The sequence below is a fragment of the Callorhinus ursinus genome, unplaced genomic scaffold (assembly GCF_003265705.2).
Source record: "Callorhinus ursinus isolate GAN/ISIS: 27379988/994484 unplaced genomic scaffold, GSC_fseal_2.0 scaffold97, whole genome shotgun sequence".
Classification (NCBI taxonomy): Eukaryota; Metazoa; Chordata; class Mammalia; order Carnivora; family Otariidae; genus Callorhinus; species Callorhinus ursinus.
The window spans coordinates 2039308-2045260 of record NW_027397159.1 but is presented as its reverse complement, the minus strand read 5'-3'; the positions used below and the strand labels follow the sequence as shown (position 1 = coordinate 2045260).

Below are 5953 nucleotides of genomic sequence, written 5' to 3'. Positions count from 1 at the left end.
GTTGGGGGTGGGAGGGACGGGGTGGCTGGGTGATAGACATTGGGGAGGGTATGTGCTATGGTGAGCACTGTGAATTGTGCAAGACTGTTGAGTCGCAGTTCTGTACTTCTGCGACAAATAATGCAACATATGTTAAGAAAAAAGAAAATAGCAGGAGGGGAAGAATGAGGGGGAGTAAGTCAGAGGGAGAGACGAACCATGAGAGACGATGGACTCTGAAAAACAAACTGAGGGTTCTAGAGGGGAGGGCGTGGGGGGATGGGTTAGCCTGGTGATGGGTATTAAAGAGGGCACGTTCTGCATGGAGCACTGGGTGTTATGCACAAACAATGAATCATGGAACACTGCATCAAAAACTAATGATGTAATGTATGGTGATTAACATAACATAATAAAATAAAATTTAAAAAAAAGAATCTTTGCATCAATGTTCATGAGCAATCATAGTCAGGAGTTTACTTAATGTTTTTGTCTGGTTTGCGTACCAAGTACTGCTGGCCTCCAGTGAGTGGGGAAGTAATCCCTCCTCTTCAGTGTTCTGAAATTTGTGTAGAATTTGTATTATTCCTTATTCAGGTATTGGGTAGAATCTGCCCCAGAAGCCACTGGAGCCTATGGTTTTCTCTGCCGGGATTTTAATGCATCTTCACTATCTTTAGTGTGTAACCATGTGTCTTTAATAGACATGGGGCTGCTACGTAACCCGTGTCTTCTGGAGTGATCTTCTGGGAGTTTGCCATTCAAGGAATGTGCCCGCCATGCCCACGTGGTTGGATTTAATGGCATGACATCATTTAGACTCTCCTGTTATTATCCCAATAACATCTTAATTTACCTCTGGTTCCTCGCAGTGTGTCTTGTTTTTAACCCTGACTAGAGGCTTATTAATTTTATTGACCTCTTCAAAGAACCAGCTTTTGCTTTCATTGGGTTTCTCCTGTTACCTGTGTTTCTGTTTTGTTGATTTCCACTCTGACATTCAACCGTTTTTTTTTTTTTTCTTCTGCTCACAGCAAGTTTCATTTGCTCCCCTGTTAAGAATTTCTTAAGGTGAAAGCTAAGGTCATGGATCTGTGCCTTTTTCAACTCAAGTATCAGTGTTTAGTGCAATAACTGTCCCTTTTGGAAAACATTATGCCACAAATTCCCTCAAAGACCTGCCATAATGCATCTCACAAACCCTGATATGCTGTTTCCATTCTCATTCAGTTCAAAATACTAATTTCCCTTTTGATTCAGTGGTTTTGACTCATGGGTAGAAGTGTGTTATTTAGTCTCCAAATTCTTGGGTATTTTGCTGAGACTTTCCTCTTACTGGCTTCCAATTTTTCATTCCATGTTGTTAAAGAACATATTTTGTGTGAAGTCCTTTTAAATTTACTAAGACTTGTCTTATGGCCAGAATATGGTATTTCTTGGTAAATGTTTGCATGTACTTGAAGAGAATGTGTATTCTACTCCGGTTGGTTAGAGTGTTCTAGAAGCCTCTGTTGACTCAGCCTGGATGGTAATCTGCTCTATATCTTCACTGAGTACCTGTCCACTTGTTCTGCCAGTTACTGAGAAGGGGTGTTAATCTGACTGTGGGGTTTTGTACTTCTCCTTGTACATTTATCAGATTTGCTTCATGTATTTTGATGGTCTCTTATTAGGTATATGAAGGTTTGTAATTGTTAAGACCTCTTGATAAATTAATTCCCCTTAGAATTATGAAATGATGCTCTTCATCCTGGTTTCTTTGCTACAGTCTACTGTCATATAAATACGGTCAACCCAGCTCCCTTTTCATTAGTGTTAGCATGGTAAATCTTTGTCCATCCTTTTGCTTTTAACTAATTCATGACTTTATATTGAAAGTGAGTTTCCCAAGAAGGTAATGTAGAGCATGGTAACTATCTTTAAATACTACTATGCTATACATTTGGAAGTTGCTAAGACAGTAGATCCTAAAAGTTCTCATCATGAGAAAAAGTATTGGTAGCTATGTGTGGTGATGAATAATAGACACTTTGTGGTCACTTCACAGTATCTACAGCATATCAAATCATTATGTTGGACACCTGAAACTAATATAATGTATGTCAATTGTAGCTCAGTTTCTAAGTAAATGAAGTGGGTTTCCTATAGGCGAATACAAGATTGCACGGTTTGACAATCTTTACCTTTTTATTGAGTGTTTCTACCATTTACATGTAATGTGATTATTAGTAGGGTTAGACTTAAATCTACTCTCTCGACATCTGCTCTCTATTTGTCCCATCTGTTCTTTTTCCCCTTTTTCCTCTTTTTCTGCTTTCTAGAGATTATTTCTAGTGATCCTATTTTACCTCCATTATTTGCTTATCGGTTACCTGTCTGTAAGTGGCTGTGTTAGAGTATGTGGTGTACATCTAGAAGGTGTCACCATCTGCCTTCAAGTGACACTCCATCACTTAGGGTGTAGTGTAAAACCTCGTTAGCAGTATACTCCATTTCAGCCTTGCTGGCCTTTATGCAACTGACACGGTACATTTTACCTGTGCCTGTGTGATTAACCCTCACATTACAGGGCACCTGGTGGCTCAGTCGGATAAGCAGCCAACTCTTGGTTTCAGCTCAGGTCATGGTCTCGGGGTCCTGGGATCGAGCCCTGTGTGGGGCTCTGTGCTCGGTGGGGAGTCTGCTTTCAGATTTCTCCCCTCTCCCTCTGCTCCTCCTCCACCCCCCTCACCCTTCTCTCTCTCTAAATTAAATAAATAAAGCTTTAAAAATAAATAAATAAACCTCACATTACATCAGTATTAATTTTGCTTTAAACAATCAATTGTGTTACAAAGAGATTAAATGGTAAGAAAAATATGTACCCATATAGTTACCTTGTCTGGTATCCTTGTTCCTTGTATAGACCCAGATTTCACCTGGTGTCACTGTCCTGCATTTCTTATAGTGGAATCTCCAGGTAACTAATTCTTCTGGCCTTTGTATGCCCAAACATGTCTTTATTTTGCCTCTGTTTTGGGGGGCTATTTTTTTCTAACTATAGAATTCCAAAATGTCAATTTGGGATTTTGTTTTCTGTCCAGTTCTTTAAAAATGCTGCTCTGTCTTCTCACTTACATTGTTTCAGATGCAAAATCCACTGCCCTTCTTATCTGTGCTTCTCTGGACACCGAACGTCTCTCCCCACCCTCCAGCTGCTTTTAAGACTTTATTCTGGATCACTGGTTTTTAAGAAATGTGATTATAGCCTGCTTTCTGTAATTTTCTTCATGTCTCTTGTGTTTGGAGCTCATTGAAATTCTTGGGTTTGTGGGTGTGTAGTCTTTCATCAATTTGGAAGTATTTGAGCCCATGTTTCCATTTGTCTCCATACCTCCTTTCCTTCAGACTCCAGGTGTACCTATATCAGGACACTGAAGTTATCCCACAGATCACTGGTGCTCTGCTGATTTTATTCAGTTTTTGTACTGTTCCCCTTTGGATATTTTCTATTTCTGCATCTTCCTATTCACTAATCTTCTGTCATGTCTCATCTGCCATTAATCCCCTCCAAAGTATTTTTTTATAGAACTGTTTTCATCTCTAGAGATCAATATTCCATGCCATGTTCAATCTTTCCTCTAGCTTCCTGACATATGGAACATAGTTACAGTAAGTGTGAGAATATCTTTTACTACTAATCTTAAAAGCTGTGCCATTTTCTGGATTGGTTTTTGAATCGATATTTCCTTTCATTATGGGTCACATTTTTTGGCTTCTTTGCATGCCTTATAATTTCTTATTGGTTGCCAAGCATTGTCTGTTTTACACTGTTGATTGTTGAATATTTTTGTATTCCTTTAAATATTCTCGAGCTTTGTTCTGGGATGTATTAAGCTATTTGGAAACAATTTAATCCCTTCAGGTCTTGATTTTAAGTTTTTAGGCAAGACTAGACCAACTTGTAAGTCTAAGTCCCATTCTGCACCATTTCTGAGGCAAAAGCCTTTACCTAAAATGCCCGTGAATTATGAAGTTTTCATTCTGACTTGTGGGAACATGAACTATTCTCAGCCACATGTGTGCTCTGAGATGCATTTTCTCTAACCCTCTGGGAGTTCCCACCATGCCCCACACTAGTACTCAGATAAAGACACAAAGAATGAACCTCTGCAGACCTACGAAGTTCTCTCTCTGCGACTCCCTCCAGGACCCCACCCTGCACACCCCAGTTGACTCTGCTCCTCTGACCCCCAAGTCCACACCCTGAACTCAGGGAGGATGCTGGGCTCCACCTGGGTCACCCTCCCAGGCCACAGCTTTCAAACTCTCGCTGGCAGTAAGCTGGAGTATTTGAGGGGTTCACCTCCCTTCTTGTCCATGTCAGAGATCCTGTTTGTTATTGCCTGAAGTTCAATGTCTTAAAAACCACTGTTTTATCTATTCTGTCCTGTCTTTTTTACTTGTTTCCGGTGTGTGTGTGGAGGGTGGGAGAAGTCCACTCTTCTCATCATGTATAAATAAATACTCTTTACTTAAGCCATTTTGATGTAGATATTCTGTCATGTGTGTAATAGAAAAATATACATTGACAAATACAACCATCCACAATGCATTGTTTCATTCCACTTTCTCAAAGTGTCTTAAATTTTGTCAAGTGAAACTGTGCATGGGCTACCCAGAATCTTCTTTAAATGCCAATAACTCTAGTAGGAGCAAAGAGCTACCAACTTGTCTCAAGTTAATACAAATTTTTTCTAACGGCTTTTCACCCAGTCGCTGAGATTAGCCGGACTAAAAATGGAAATTTTAGTTGGGGGAAGGACAGAAAAAGTTAGAAATCTGGAGAGGAAACAGAGCGCGGTTTGGTAGAATAACACACCTGGATGGGAAGAGGCAGGAGCTATGTCCCAGGTGAGAATATTAGCGAGAAATACTCAAAGAGCCAGGAAGATGCCAAAGCATTACGAGCAATCATATAAAAATGGCCACTTTGTAGGTCAAAGTGTAAAATATCTAATTTCATACAGTTCCACAAAATACTTTTTCCCCCACATTTTTCAGTGAGCTGATTGGCCCACTTCAAAACCTCGCTGCCAGGATGAAGAACGCTGCATGGAACAGGTTAGCCACCTCCCCCACAGTCCTGACTCTGTCAAGAAGACAGAAGAACTCCCACGGAGCCTGCGGCAACACCACAGAAGCGTGGCCAACACAGTGAGCCAGCCGCTCAAAAACCGTCCAAGCAAGTGGAATGGAAGATGGAAAGACCCCAAGAGGGAGACAAGCCGGGTGTGTTCACCAAATGCGTAGAGTGATATTGTGCCCGGAGCAAGATCATTCCGGGTAGCCGCACACGGAAGAGTCAAGGTAAGAAGTTTATCTTACTCCAAACGACATCAGACGTCATCGAGAGTGATGGAGTGTCCCACGGTTTGCCCTCCTCTTTTCAAAGATAACTCTAGGGACGCCTGCGTGGCTCAGTTGGTGAAGCGTCTGCCTTCGGCTCGGGTCATGATCCCGGGGCCCTGGGATCGAGTCCCGCATCGGGCTCCCTGCTCAGCGGGGAGCCTGCTTCTCCCTCTGCCTGCTGCTCCCCCTGCGTGTGCTCTCTCTGCCAAACAAATAAATAAAATCTTAAAATAAATGACTCTAGAACGTGGTCAAATAAGACATCTGTGGACTAACCAGGAGCTCAGTCTCCTACTTTCTTACTTCCCTATTTCCACATAACTTTGCACATAAAGTTGTCAACATGAGACTTCATTTTAGAAACACAAGTCTGTTCCTAAGTTGAAGAATAATTCTCTTAGCTTAAATAAAGAGAAAAAAAAGAGAAACCCCCACTTTACTGGAATATATTGCTATTTAATGACCCATCAAAAAAGAGGTCTAGCTTGACCACAGGTTTTTAAAAGATGAGAGAGGGGCGCCTGGGTGGCTCAGTCGGTTGAGCGTCTGACTCTTGGTCTCGGCTTAGGTCTTGAGTTCAGAC

General features: G+C 41.4%; 1 long non-coding RNA gene across 1 annotated transcript in view; it reads right to left on the bottom strand.

The window, feature by feature from the left end:
* The window catches only part of LOC112813614 (uncharacterized), a 17717-nt gene extending 12149 nt beyond the window's left edge, over positions 1-5568 (bottom strand). The window contains exons 1-2 of the long non-coding RNA XR_003205550.2: positions 4325-5568; positions 2856-3379 (exon numbers count right to left, since the gene is read on the bottom strand). This is a non-coding gene — a long non-coding RNA (uncharacterized lncRNA). The remainder of the gene's footprint in view (positions 1-2855; positions 3380-4324) is intronic.
* Positions 5569-5953: the final 385 nt, after the last annotated feature.